Genomic DNA, 15,692 nt, shown 5'->3' on the forward strand with positions numbered 1-15,692 from the left:
ACCGACGCGAAGCCGGCAGATCACATCCGAAGTGAATGGCGCGCCAGTGCGTTCAAATGCCGTGAAACGCGTCATGAGGCAACCTGGCACCTGACATTCGCTTTTTTGTGCACACACTGCGTCACCTAGTGGTGCTGCCGAGACGCGCGCACGTGACCTCCGAGACGAAAAGCGTGGCACACCGATGCGTGCGAACGCTAAGAATAGTTCTCTCGCTTGCCGCACACTCAGTGGCACATACTCAGTAGCCCAAGTTTGCGAGTTGTTTATTGAAGAGTGACATATATCCAATGTATTTTGTGGCCCTGCTCGCCAAAGCGTTGGCGTGAAAGGCGTTCATTGAAAGTGGCTTACACCCGATGCATTTATGAGGCAACCTGGTAATCCTTGGGGCGGCTGTCCTTGAAGAACCCCTCTGACATAGATTTGATTCCGCTTAGCATGGCAGAAACGTAAGAGATGCTTTTCTTCACTGTAGAAGGACACATACCCTGTGGCACAAAGATAGCAAACCAAATTGGCGTTAAGGAAGTTCATTGAGACAGGCACAGGCCGAATGGCACATGCCGAATGCTTCAATTCGGCGTCAAAAAGTTTCTTCGGACAGCATTGCTTACCAAGTACCGCATGTACATTGCCCCGTGTCGTCATGGAAGAAGTTCGTAGATGCGTTGCACGTATGTACATGTTGCCATATACTCAATCACCCAAGCTGGTTCGATGGTTCCTTTCGAAACATGTTCCCTCAGCACAACCGCGCAATCCGCTATCTATTCGCCCAAGGATTACCTAGTGACTCAGGTAGGCTGGAAAATGGTTACATACATACATACATACATACATACATACATACATACATACATACATACATACATACATACATACATACATACATACATACATACATACATACATACATACATACATACATACATACATTGGTCCCGGTAAGCACTTGAATTACCCAGAGAATATTTTCCCATTAATTAAACAATACACTACCACATTTTAGAGAGCAGCTTTTAGGCGCCAGTTCCTGCAGCGACTGCCATCGTCGACGTAACAAAGGTAATAAGCACAGCGAAATATAAAAGTGAATGTGGAGCGCAGCGGGGGATGAAAGACGCGAGGAGGAAAGAGAAGAGGAGAATATGGCAAAAGGTTAGAATAAGAGCGTAGTGCGGCGGCAATGTCTACGGGATAGCGCCGGTGTAGCGCCCATCATCTGGGAAGTCTTTCGGAGGCAGCTGCTGTGAATCGCGCCTTCGCGTCCCCCACGCGCTGGCTCTCGTGATGTCCAGGTCAGCGAGGCAGAGGCGCCACACTTCGCTCTCTTTGCGACGTGCCGCACGAGACAGACTGTCCACGTCAGCCAATATATTGCGGAAAGAAAACACGTATAGAGCTGCGCTCAAAATTCACAATAGGCACTACTGTATTCCACGGTGAATTTTTGCTCCGAATAAAAGCGGAAGGACGCCAAAGTATAGTTTTTAAGAAATCAGCAGGAAGCTTTTCAAAGCCAAACTACATTACTTTATTCGTGCAACAAATTTAGCGCAACCCATCTCATGATGTCCGTCGACGGTAACGTCTTTAGCATTGAATGCGTATAGCCACACAACGTATTCCCACCCTCGAAGGGGTACAGTGCAGCAGTGCTCCCCTTTCGTATTTCCAATGAAAACTTGGCGTCGTCTGGCGCCGACGCCGCGAAGCCTGCGCGTGCCCTCCGAAATACATGACGCGCCCGTGCGTGTGAACGCTGAGAGGCGCGTCATGCGGCAACATGGCTTTTTCTCGCGCTCCTTTCTGACTCGTTGCACTATCTAATTGTTCTGCTGAAAAGATTGCTCATTGCATCCGGCTCTAAAACCCTGGCACGCCGGTGCCTGCAAACGTTGAAAATGGTTCCCTCGCTTGCCGCACACCCAGTGCCTCCTACGCAATGATCAAAATTTGTCTATTGAAGAGCGGAACATGCGCATTGCATTCATGGCGCAGCTCACTAAAGCGTTGGCGTGTAAGACGTTGATTAAAAGCTGTCCATACCCAGTTAATTTATGGCGCAACCTGCTAAATCGCCGTGCCACATTGTGCTTGGGTAACAGTTGTGACGTGGTTTCGATTCCATGCATCGTCACATAAACTTAAAGCATCTTTTTATTCAAGAGTGGCACATACCTAATTACCTAAGCTGGTATCAAAGACGTTCACTGAAGAGCGGAACACCCATACTGGCACATGCCCACTGATCCAAGTTGACATCAATCAGATTCATTGGAGGTGAAAACAGGCGGAGTGCCACATGCGAAATGCTCCAAAACGGCGTGAGAGAGTTTCTCCAAAAACTGCGGTACACTGTAAAATAATTTACACCCCTAAGGGTTTCTTTCGGTGTCTATAACTAACCCCCTAGCACCCTTGAAAAAGCTGGGTTCTATTGGGAATTACACCCTTATGATGGTTATTCTATATTCCAATAACACCCTATCCCTTGAGGGTGTTTTGAACAACATATTACCCTTCGACCCACCGGGTGTAAGGGTGCGATCAGGAATATATTACCCCTTCACCTATCGGGTGTAATGAGCAATATAATAACCCTTGAAGTATGGCATGTGGAAGCGGGTTCATATGCACTTCATTGTTTGTTTTGTAAGTCTACAGTCGGGCTAGCACACAGAAATGTTATGTATGGTGCGCACACAATAGGTAATGTGTTTCCAAACGCACGGCATAGCAACTTTGAGAGAAAACACATAATCATGTGTGAGTGTTCTGCGTGAAATGGTCCCATTTACCACAGACACAGAGTGACTGCATGGAGGGTCATTTATTCTAGCCTCCTGTACAATATTTAGAGCTTGCACTATGCCCTGTATGTGGTGACAAGTCTTGTGGCCGTTCTACGTTGGAGAACAGTCTCATTCAAACCAAAGTTCCAGGGCAGAGGCGAGGATGATGATGCCTTTGTGTAGCTCCATTCCAATGTCCTAAGGCGAGCCATCATAGATGAAGCCATTTCTTCACTGATCGCTGTAGCCATCTGCTTCTTTTCTATCTGCAAAATGATTTGTTGCAATTTAATGTCAGGAAAAGTACACGAAACATGACAAGCTGTGCTTCCCTGCATCATTCACTTTAATATTTCAAGATCACATGAAGGGCAGGTTAAAGAAAACAAGCACAGATAGTGCTTACTTCCAAGAAATCGTTATTTCGAAAGAATAAGGCATTCAATCTGCCACATCATGAATGTAGGAGAGACAGGCTACACAATTATCCTCCTGAGACCTGGGATGCATTTGGGTTCACAGATTTTTCCTAAACTTTCAGAATAAATCAGTAGGGTTATGAAGGTGAAAAGTGTTAAACATTTTTTCAATAGCCGTGATAGTTACAGCTCAGCGCGATGTCCAATATATTGGACACTGGGATGCTACCCGGTCTTTTTTCACCCAGCGCGCACGTAGTGACGTCTCGCAGATATTGCGCCCAAACTCGTGTGCAAAAATATTTCAATAATTCGAAATGCAAATTAGTGAATAAAGTACATAAAAAGCCCATTCCTCCGCTCAACAAAAAATTTTGCTCTTGTGTACACTTCTTGTGGGCAATTTCAAAACATCTTTTTGTACTTCCTGATGCAGAAGAAGAGCCGAAATTTGGTGCAAAATAACTTTGTTTTCATGTCGCAGCCGTGTAGTCTGCAACGGGCAGCGTTTGCAGTGTCTGCCAGCATTGAGCAGTGGGTAGTGCTCTTTTCTTGGGGTTCTCGAAGAGACAGTCGAGACTGCTTTGATGGCGGATGCCACTCGGCTTAGTTCTCTTTCTCAGTTTCATCCGCTGCTTCCCTTGAGCCACGAGAGTCTCAGCGACAGATTGCCGGAACTGCATATATTTAAGTACTTCTTTCGGCTGTTTCTTTAGGGAGCATATGTCCCGCTTGTACTGCACCTTGGAATTGCTGAGGGCAATGTCTAACAGGTGAAAGATGGCTCTGATTGTCCACTTGTTGACGCGTGCTTTAACCTGTAGTAACTTATCATTCGGTCTGCCTTGTCAACACCGGCCATGTTGACGTTGTAATGCGCACAATATCTGGTACAGGGATATCGTTGTTTCTTTCCCTTGCGATACCAGCGGCGATAGGTATCCTGCGGGTCCTAGCCATGGATTGAAAAAAAGATATGTTATTGGCTTAATTCATCAGACACGCGAGGCCGGTCCCCTAAAGAAAGAAAGAGACGTGATTTCGTCCACAAGCCACTTAATGCCAACAGAAGTCGCCTGCTGTTCATAACGAGGCCATCACAAAAGCGCGGTCAAAATAACCGGGTTGAGTCCTAGCGTCCAACGTAATGGACACGCGAAATCAAAGGAAGCGTAACAAAAAGTAACCGCGCGAATAGTTTAAATTTCGTATTCCGCGCGTACGCTGTTGTATTAACTTTAATATAAAATCAAAGATATGCCCTGAAAACACGCAGAAATACGAGAAATAGTGCTTACTTCTCCGTCAGCTGCCGCAAAACGCCGCACCGCTGAATGCCGCCATTGTGGAACTGTGTCGGCGGGAATTTGAAAGATGTAGTTGCATAAAAGCTGCATAGATGGCACAAGCAGGTGTCCAATAAGTAGGACAGCGCGGTTTTATGAGGATGAAAGCCTTGCCACAGGAGTATTGTCTCATTTCTGAATGTCCAATATATTGGACAAATCCCCATAGCGGGGTCTCAGGAGGGCAATTCTGAAATTATTGCCTCCAAGCCCACTACTTTGCCAATATTACAGCAAACATTTTGAACTCTATCATTGATGCACTTATGCTTAAGCTATCGAATGTCACTTGCCTCGACTTCCTATCTCTTCTCGTTCCAGAGTAATCGAGCAATTCATGGCATCCAGTGGTGACGTCCAGTTGAAACAACAGGCTGTAATTGAATTTCTGACTGTGGAAGGTTGTGTGCATATCAACATTCATGGCCATCTGACTGCAGTTTACAGGAATGCCTGTGTTGACGTCAGCACTGTGCGGAAGTGGGCAAGGACTGTGGAAGACCAAAATCCTGCCTCATCAAATCTCCCGGGTCAGCACCGAAATGGACGGCCCACAATGGCTTATGATGAGGGTCATGAACATCAGGCAAATGATTTGACTCGGGGCAATCGCAGGATCAAGCAACACCAGATTGCAACAACACTCGCCATTTCCGTTGGCTCAGTGTACCACATCATTAAAGACCTGCGTTACAAGAAGACTTGCGCTTGTTGGGTGTCACGGTAACTGACAACTGACATGAAAAAGTCGAAGCATAGCCAACAAGTTAAGTTCTTCTTGTAAACCAGGAGGTTTTTAATTATGTGGTTAACTGAACCAATGGAAATAGCGAGTGTTGTAGCAATCTGGTGTTGCTTGATTCTACGATTGACCTGATTCAACCCGTCTGCCTGATGTTGATGATCCGCATAAGAAGCCGTTGTGGGCCGTCCAGTTCGGTGCTGATCCTGGACATTTGATGCGGCTGGATTTTGATGTTCCTCAGTACTTGCCCACCTACGAACAATGGTGACTTCAACACCGGCATCCCCGTAAACTGCTTTCAGATGGCAATGAATGTTGAAGGGCGCAGAACGTTCCGCAGTGAGAAATTCAATTCAATTACAGCCCACTGTTTCAACCGGACATAACCACTGGATGCGATGCATTGCTCGATTACTTTGGAACGCGAAGAAATAGGAAGATGGGGCAAGTGACGTTCTATAGCTTAAACATCAGTGCATTAATGATAAAGAGCCAAAATGTTTGCAGTACTACTGGTAAAGTAGTGGGTTTGGAGGCATGACTTTCTTAACCACCCTCATATTACAGCAATAACGCTGCGCAGTTTGTTTTTGTGTGTGACATTTGACCCAAAACTAGAATTTAGTGATCTTAGGCTTCTAAATTCGCCTCACTGGTGTGCTCTTGATCCCTTATTTGTCATGGTGGTTGCTCTGCAAATGTTTATCAAGCATGGTTCCTCTAAAATATTTGACACAATTATTTGGAACATCTTCAACGAAAATTTTAAAATCTTCGCTTCGTGTTAGTTGAGAGCATTACTTGTTTCGTTTTCCTGTTGTTCTCTTTATACTAAGCATCACTAAGCTAACCTTTATTTTTTCTTAATCTCTGACTTACACAGTGGCTGGTAACAACCCCTCTGTCAGAACTATTTGGCATCTCTACTACAAAGAAGCCCTACCTACACCTTCTGACATCATCTTAGCCATCTCCACTAAGCAAGCACATAATCCTGCTGGTATTTTTATTACAGAGGTTTTTCCTAAAGATCTTCCAATAAGAACACTTTAGCATTTGATCATTTAGATGCTTTTAACTGAAACAACACAGTATATCCATCATGCTTAACAGAAGTTTAGCTATTTTAATCAAAGCACAGTTAAAGCCTTTCATGTATGAAGTTTGTGATCTGCTTTCACTTGATCTTGCTGGTTATGTGATTGTGAATTACACTGAGATCAAACATTCTAATGGCCAACATCTTTCATCTGTGAAGCGCAGAAAACTTTAGTGCACTTGTCAGTGTTGTTATGGCATTCTTATATGTGATGATTAGGCTGCTGGCTGTTTAGCACTGTAGTAGGATTGTACAGGGTGATCATTTTTAAGTTTTATGGAAATTAAAAGAATGTCCTGCGGCAGATGGCATAATTCCTGTCCTTGAGCTAGATTACTTGAAGAGGTGGACTTTACTAGCATGAGAAATCGAAACACATGCTAAACTAAATAAAAAAAAATCACTAATTAACTTCGTAACTAATTATATTACTGCACATATTGCAATTTAATAATTGTAGCCAGTGAGCTTGGAAGACATATGCATTTGAACTTCCAGGATGACACCAGTTTAGGAATATTTCCCTTATAAAGACCAATACACAAGGGTGTTCCCGTTACTTTTGTGCATCAGTGCATAAAAGCACATTTTGTTAAAAAAGTAAGTGGAACAACAGTGCATTTTTACAGCAAGTTTGATGGTGCATATATCCAAACTGACGCCATTCTGGAAATAAATTCCAAGTAGATACACCTTGTAATCTCACTGGCTATGATTCGTAAATTACAATATGTGCCCCAGATATGTGGTGGTGCTGGCAAACACTCCCAGGCTTCTACTAGGAAACATAAATACCCAAGAAAGTGATGGGGAAACGGCACCTGCAGTAGCTCAATTGGTAAAGCATCTAACGCGTAATGGGAAGACATGGGTTCGTTCCCCACCTGCAGCAAGTTGTTTTTTCATCCACTTTCATTTCCATTTATTTATCATTTCTTTATTTCATTTGTTAATAGCAAGTAATTTACCCTAACTTGTCCTTGGTGTCAGTGTTTGCTGGCTTCTTAGGATATGATTAATAAACATCAGGTTCATCGGTTAAGCCGCTTTTTTTTCGTTTATACTAGCTATAATGTAATTCATTCGAAAGATAACAAAATTTTCTAATTACTTTGATATGTTTCGATTTCTCGTGCAAGATATATCTGCCTGTTTGAATATTCCTGCTCAAGGACTAGAATTATGCTATATGCAACAGGGCTATATTTAAAAATTCCACAAAACTGAAAATCATCACCTTGTATAAAAACAGTGAATTTAAAAACAAGCTTCAGTGAACCTTTTTGAATCAGGAAATGGCCAGTGTAACTAGTCTGATCAACCTAGAAATCTTTTGTAGCTTATAAGCATAGTGCATTTCAATTCCACATTTAGGAGTTGAAATTTTTCTTGAAGTCAGCTTTTTCTTTTTAGCAGCTAGCATCACTGCCAGTTTGCTTAAACATAATGTTGCATGACTTCAACAGTACTGCACAATCAGACTTTTTTCTGCTCACAGTGTCTAATGATGTGTCTTTAGCAGCTGAGGTAATTAATGTTCATGCAGATAAACATCAGAAAACATTGCAATAACTGCCAAGAAAATGCAATCATGCGTTTTGTTTACAGAAGAGCATGTGCTCTACCTTCTGCCAGGCCTGTTCACCATGTCAGGATAGCACAGAACTTGCACAAGAGGCACCTTTTGCATCCATGAAGATATTTTATGAGGTTATGGTGGTGTCGAAACTTGATATCAACCATAACACTTTAAACTATTTTATGAAACAGTTATTTATACAAAGATAGAAAAGGCACCAATTTTGAATTTATCACATTTGGTTTAGAGTACCATAGTATAAACGGCTGAACAAGTACAGGTACGCAAACGGGCTAGTTGGTACTGGTCGATGACGTTAGACAATGTGAACTCGACAAAGGATGGAGAAAGAGGCGATAGCATTTGTTCCATTTCTCGCCACTTTTGACGTCCCTTGTACAAGTCTGTGCTGTCGAACATCGTGGATCAATTAGTACAGTCTGAAAAAGATATGTCATGAAAGAAAACTTGGCTTTCAACCTCGACAATTCTGCCTGTTAGGTATTATGGTTTCTTTAGAACTTAATTCTTTATACAAAGTCAGACCCATTAAGTAAAGCTTGCTGAGAAAGAAATGAAGAACAGCATCAACACCTCTCAAGGTACATGCATCAAAGGAGTCAGAGCATCATACACATTACCTTTAAGTGCAAGAGTATTCTCTTTCTTAGGCAAACTGCATTTCTAGTTTCTTAAAGCCTATATATTTATTTGCCGCAGCTATGGGAAGATCACAAGGTGGAAAAGATGTGTTGGTGCAATTTCAACTATTATGTACAACAACAAAAGGTAAAGCACAGGAAGTCTCATTGCTCCTCTGTCTAAATGACATTCAGTTTTATTTGTCATGTCCACTCCTATCCTGATGGCAGCAGGAACAGGAAGACAGCAGCGTGGTTCAGAAAGCAGACGAAGGAGCTGATATCCTAGCTGACATAAAGAGTAAAGAAGGGAGCTGGTCAGGCCATGTAGTGCAGACTTGAGACATCATTAACTAGCGCGAAAGCGCGAAAAAGACAACGGACGACAGCTAGAAGCACACAGGACAGAACTCTAGGCTTCAACTGAAATTTTGGCTACACAGAAACATAGGATTCAGGGGATGCGACCTCGACGCATGGAAGCAACATTTATCTTTCCTTTTCCCTGCCTGACACAGGAGGTATCGGAGCAAATCAATGGGCAGGTTCATTTCGAGATACGAACACTCTTTTTTGGCGAGGGCCAGGGAAGGGGTGCTTACACACCTATCACCCGCTTTTCGATGCGAAGTGCTTCGAATATTTTCATGTCGACCTGCATCTAGAGCCGCCTGGGCAGATGAGTGCTTTGAAACTGCTCAGTGCATGAGCACTTACAGCAATGATTGGCCAGATGGCCACCAGCCATGACAGCTGCCCTATCTTTATTTCCCCAAGCGGACGTTTAAACACCGACCTGTTTGGCTTGAGGAAACATAGGGCAGCTTTGAGTGCCGTGGTGGCTGGTGGCCACATGGCCAATCATCGCCATACGTGCTCATGCACCGAGCAGTTTCAAAACAATCGTGTGCTCAGGCAGCTCCAGAAGCAGGTACATAGGGAAATATACGAATCACTTTGCATCAAAAAAAAAGCGGGGAATAGGTGTGTAAGCACCCGTCCCTGGCTCTTACCAAGAATGTTGTAAGTGAAATTAACCTGTTCATAAATTTGTTCCGATAATTCCTGTGTTGTTTCTGTCCGTCGACATTCTGTGCATTCCATGTTCTGTGTAGCAAAAATTTCAGTTGAAGTCTAGAGTTCTTCCTTATGTGCTTCTTGATGTTGTCTTTTTCATGCTAGTTATTCATGTCTCAAGTCTGCAATGAGCACCAACTAGCCAAAGTGCCTTCTTCAACCATGTAATGCATAGGGCAGATAACCGGTGGCACATTCGAGTTACAGAATGGATGCCAAGAGAAGAGAAGGGTAGTCAAGGACGGCAGAGAAGTAGACTATGATGAAGTCAAAAAATTTCGCAGGCTTCACTTTGAATCAGCTAGCGCAAGACAGGGGTAATTGGAGCTCACTGGGGGAGGTCTTCATCCTCCTGTAAAAAATATGTAGGCCAATTGTGATGACAAAAGTATACCTGTCGGCTCAGACGTCTTCACTGTCTTTTAAGCAATGTGTAGGCCCAAGACAGCCAGTCGGTTCCCATGCAATTGCTTCATGCTGACTGTAACTGCATGGGCACAAGAAAACAACTCACCATTAATACCACCCGAGATTGACCACTTAATAAAAGAACCTCTCAAAACTGCAAACACAATTAAGCATTTACAAGCTTAATAGATACATATATAAAGGCTATGAATAGTTACAATAACCATACGCTTTATAACTAGACATTAGAATAAGGTAGTGAAACGTAGAATAGCCGTAGGATGTTCAGTGCAGTTAATTTCAGAGATACTGTCGACCACTGACAGGACGCCTTAGGCAGGGTTCAGTCGTACGACAAGAAAACAAATAGTAGTAGTAATAAGCATGCGTGCGGGAAAAAAAACGATTTCAAGGCCGAGAAAAAAAATGATTAGGCTCGTTGTACTTATTTATACAAAAAGATAAATTCTTAAACAAATAGCGCAACCACGCGTTCATCCGCAACGGCACGAAAGCTTCTAGAACAAACGAGTACAACTGAAAACGAAGGATAACCACATAGCCGGGATGGTTGTGGTTCTTTTGTATTAGTTCTCGCGATGAAAGCACAAGCATTGCAAGCTACCTGCGTCATTACCTACCACGTGACCTGGGACAAAAAAAATAAATAAAAACAAAACGAGTGCAACTACACAAGCGACATTTAATACGGTTGTCACACTGAACACTTTTGGCCGCGATCGATCCTGACTGGGATCGAATTTCTGGTCACGTCTGGCTTCCTTGCTGAATATGCGGACGGCAGCCAATTGCGGTCGAAAATTTCGATCCAGAATAGGCTCAATCGTGATCGAAAGTGGCCGTGGGACACCGGTATAAGTATGCGCCCATCTTTAGTAACAGAACGAACTAATTAGCCAAACCAAAGTATTATTTACCAGCCTGCGCCTGATACTGACGCGTAGCAGTACTTAATTCTCTACAACTCTAGTTTAGGACACGTGAACAATGAAACATTCATTTTTTTTTCTTTTTCACATTCGGTGCCCATAGGCTACGCCTGGAGTACATATACTACACTCGCATCCAACACACCTTGTGCTGTCCTTTAAATAAATTGCGCGAAGATTACTACCAGAATGACGCACCATAAAAACGCGACGCTGAACGTGGCTACGTACGTACCTCTTATATGAGCAGTTCATGCGCCTTGCAAAAGGCCCTCGGTTTGAAGGCGGAGCGCTGTCACGAGGTGTACGGTGCATACGCCATTTCGATTACGTAGTGGATGGACGATGTTGACGATGGATTCCGCCGAAAAACAAAACGTCCACTTCATCACTGTTCAGGCCGAATGGAAGATGTTTTCTCCTTCGCCACGAATGACGGCCGTCGTAGGCGTAGTAAACACACTGTCACAAAGAAACACCGATGTCGTAGGCCGCTGCTGCCCTTCTTTCTCACGCATAATCGCGTCGCCTTCACTCCGGACGCTCACTTCGCGTCGATGAGCACAAAAGTACGCGAGAACAACGAGGTGGTACAACCTAAACGCAGCAAAAAACAATCTAATTACAACTTCAAGAATGTCACGGAGAACACACATGCACCGGCCGGCCTGCCGCGAGACGTAGGAAATGACGTAACGGCGATAGCTGCGACACCCGTCGGGGGAAGTTATTTCAATTTCGGTTTCGTTTTCAAGGCATAAAAACAAATATTTTTTTAAACTACGTGTGTGTATTACTTTGAAAGCTAATTATTTTACGCTACCTCTAAGCCATTTTCTGTGTTTATGGGTAGTTTCACTGGAAATTTATTCCCAGCAACATGGGCTGATATCAAATGAAATGGGGAAAAGGTGGGCTGGTAACTGCGCCTAAGTGAATTTATTTCTCAATGGTTTTTTTTGTTTGTTTGCTTGGACGTTCATTTGTAAAGAGACGTGGCCCTTCCTGATTTTATAAGATACAGAGGTACTTGCGAGTCTGTCTTTTCTTTTATGCGCAGAGAAAGAGAAAGAGAGACAAAAAAGATTTAATTGGCATTTTCAAGAAGTTCACAATGCTCATATTTCTGAACTGGTGTGCTCACGCAAATTTTAAATAGGTTGGACGTAAGCTTGGCTTACGTCCAAGCTATTACGTCCAAATATGAAATAGCTTGGACGAAATAGCTTGGCGTAAGTACTTGCATAATAGCTTTCTAAACGTATAGGCGACACCACGAAATTTCACATGTGCAGAACTACACGAAAACCTTAAGTTTCAAGTACGAAAAGTCTTTCTTTGCGTGGTGTAGTGGAAGTGCAACCGAAGCGAATCCAGAGCTCGGGTCTTTTTTTCTTTCTTTTTTTTTAAAGAGCGGGTGAGCAAATGCGGCCGATGACCACTCAAAAGAAAGAACAAATATAACAACGACTCCCCTTTGGTGGACAGCACCGTGAGTTGTCGCTTATAATCTGATGTCGGTCTTTGTCTTACTGCAGTTGCTTATAATAGCAGTTTGACGGGTAATGAGGAAGATATATTCACAATCGAGGTATTTTGTGCATGCGGTAGACAAGTCATTTTCAACCCAACTACTCTCGCCCTCAAACTACCACGAGCAGAGCTATTTTGTATTGTTCCTATTCAATAGCTGTGCCTATACCATCGCCGAACCCCTTTGCTCGGCGAGGGTGCAGCTGTGGTAAAGGCTATTGAATGACAACAACAATTTCTTGGTAAAGTGTGGGAACTGTGATGACATTTCGTCTGGGTGTTGGCTTTAAGCATTCTCTTGTCTCCCCTTAGTATCATACTGTCTCTCCTCTGCGCTGTTGCATGTGAATACAAAAAAGTAAGTGCTGCACCTTCTGCACTACTTTTGCAGTGGGTTGGGGTGGGCAGAACGGGGCTAACGCGTAATTAGTCTTACAGAGGGCATTGTGTCGATGGCCAGGGTGTTTCAGTGGGCATTGTGACGGCCAAAGAGGTCCAAAGAGTATTGTAGCGATGCCCACGAAGTTCTCGCTAAAAGGACTCGCACACGCCTTCCCCGCGTCCCTCTCATGTTCATTATGCCCGCCCTCAAACCACCCACCGACGCGGCTGGCAAGCCAGTGACAGCAGCAGCAGCAGCAGCAGCAGCAGAATTGGAAAGAGTGAGGGAGGAGGCATAGAAAGCTTCGCTTTAAAATCTGGCAGAACGCCCCTGTGCACGCTGTAACCTGCAATCCAGAGCTCTGGTGTTTTGACAAAATTCAATTTCATTCTGCAAAGTATTTCTTTCCCGTATTCAGCATGTGCATCTGTCCTACTCGTCTAGCGAGGGGAGACGGGCGAGTCTCGCGAGACGGGTCTGCATATGCCAAGACATCGCGAACGTACTTGGCAGGTGGACAGTAGCGCGCACACTTGAAAAATGGCTCACCACTGTTCCGTGAACAAAGATGGCTCTGCAAATGCCCCGCAAATATCTGGAATCTCGTTATATCTACAATGATTGGCTTAATATCCTATTCATGCATGCAATAATACTGTCTCCAATTTGGGAGGGGAAATTTTTGAGTAAATACTGCTGTTAGTCGGTGTTGTAAATACTTTATGCATCGCAAGTTGTACGTTGGTTCTCTATACTTTCTTAGATTATTCTCCTTTTCTTTTTGAGCACTCCGTTCAGGCAGCTGTTTGTAAGCCAGTAGAATTTTCCTTTACTATACAACTACAAACTTAACAGTTTCTTTTTGTACAGCCAGCATCGTAAATTGACGCAGACGCGAAGCCATGAGCGTTTTGCACGGCTCTTTCCGCAGATGCTGCTTGAGCAAAGCATTGTGGTGGGTAAGAAGGCTCAAGTTTGCCAACGAACCTACCTTGTTTATAAACTTGAGAGAAGCAGAACGAATTGGGGTTATTGATTCGGCGAAAGAAGGTCAGGTGGGATCAAAGCTTCTCGAATCGGCGTATCTTTTGTTCACGTATGGTTCGTCGCACCCTTTTCTGCCTGTTTTGTCATGCTTGAAAGAAACCTAGACGACCGCACTGCTTTAGAGCAATTGTGGCGCGTCCAGCTGCTTGCTGTCACGTGGCCTATTAATTTTGCTAGATTCCTGGCGTCCCAAAAGCAAGAGCTGCACTAGTTCTGCCGTGCTGAAAACATTTTGAACATTTCTTTTGGTTAAATACTCAATAGTAGAAAAAGTAGGTGCGCGCTTTTGGCTTCCGCGGAATTTGTGCGTGACGACATTTAAGAACTGTGTGCCACCTGGAACACTGTGACATAATAGATAGTAGTGCTTCAGCAACAGGTTTTTCGCAGGACATATTTAAAAAAGGCTTATCAAAACAGACAGTGAAACGGAGGGGGTCCCTCTTCAGGAGTTTTGTCGGCACTGAAAGCCCGACATGTCTCGAGGGGAAGTGGTTGGGGTAGGGCAGGGCACATTTCTGGATCCGTAACTGGTTTTTAGTGCCGTCGGACACGCCGTCTCTTCGTGCAACTGTATGTTTGTGAATGTGATAAAAACAAACAAAAACACCCTTGCACCCACCCCCAATACTCTCAGACAGCGCACCCTTTCTGTGGGTAAAAGGGTGTTATGGCATCGAGAACTACCCTATGCTTCGCAAAAAGTCATGATGATGGGATGTTTCTTGAATGAAAACACCCTTCAAGGGTGTTATGATTCGCAATTCTCACTATCAAGGGTGTAAATTATTTTACTGTGTATCTACTCAGTCCCGCATATACAGCGACCCGTGTCGGAGTGAAAGAGGTTTGTCTTAGACCAGCACATATGTGCACATTGTCACATACTGAGTGACCCCAGCTGGTCCGGTGGTTAGTTTTGAACCCTGTTCCCTCAGCACAACAGCCCGGCGAGCTTGCCATTTGTTGGTGGACTACCCCGTGACCGATGTAGGCAAGAAAATGGCTAGATACAAAACATAAATAGATAGATAGATAGATAGATAGATAGATAGATAGATAGATAGATAGATAGATAGATAGATAGATAGATAGATAGATAGATAGATAGATAGATAGATAGATAGATAGATAGATAGATAGATAGATAGATAGATGCCTACCTATAAACATTGAGAAATGGCCAGAAAAGTGCGTGAATTACCCTAAGACTGTCAACATATTAAATTTAAATGCAATTTACACATCAGACTTATGTTTTACTGCATTGATAATGGACAAGTTTTCCCTTTCCAACATCCACTCCTTCACAGTGATACACTTTCATTATCAGGAATGGAACTTTTCTACCTCGACCGGTAGGATGATGTTTCGTTGCCCACGAAACCAGGTGCGCACCACTTGCTAGACCTGGTCATCTGACGTGAACCGTTGACCACATGAAGCCCAACTGCCCAAGATGACGTAATCTGCCAACGTCACATCGGGACCGTACGAAGAATGCGTGAGTGGAAACAGCCGTCGGTGGACTTCCGCCGGTTTGAGGCACCGCAAAAAGCGCACTGCCCCGCGGTGTTCCTCCATGGCGCAATCTTGGAGTGGTGCGTCCATACGTGCGACTTATTTGCTTTGATTCAGTGGACCAAGAAATGACACTCACGCTGCCAC

At 43.9% G+C, this 15,692-nt stretch overlaps 1 protein-coding gene across 2 annotated transcripts in view; it reads left to right on the top strand.

The window, feature by feature from the left end:
• LOC135908011 (uncharacterized) overlaps positions 1 to 15,692 on the top strand; it is a 132,920-nt gene that overhangs the window by 66,820 nt on the left and 50,408 nt on the right. The window lies entirely within an intron of this gene.

The sequence above is a fragment of the Dermacentor albipictus genome, chromosome 10 (assembly GCF_038994185.2).
Source record: "Dermacentor albipictus isolate Rhodes 1998 colony chromosome 10, USDA_Dalb.pri_finalv2, whole genome shotgun sequence".
In the NCBI taxonomy this organism is placed as follows: domain Eukaryota; kingdom Metazoa; phylum Arthropoda; class Arachnida; order Ixodida; family Ixodidae; genus Dermacentor; species Dermacentor albipictus.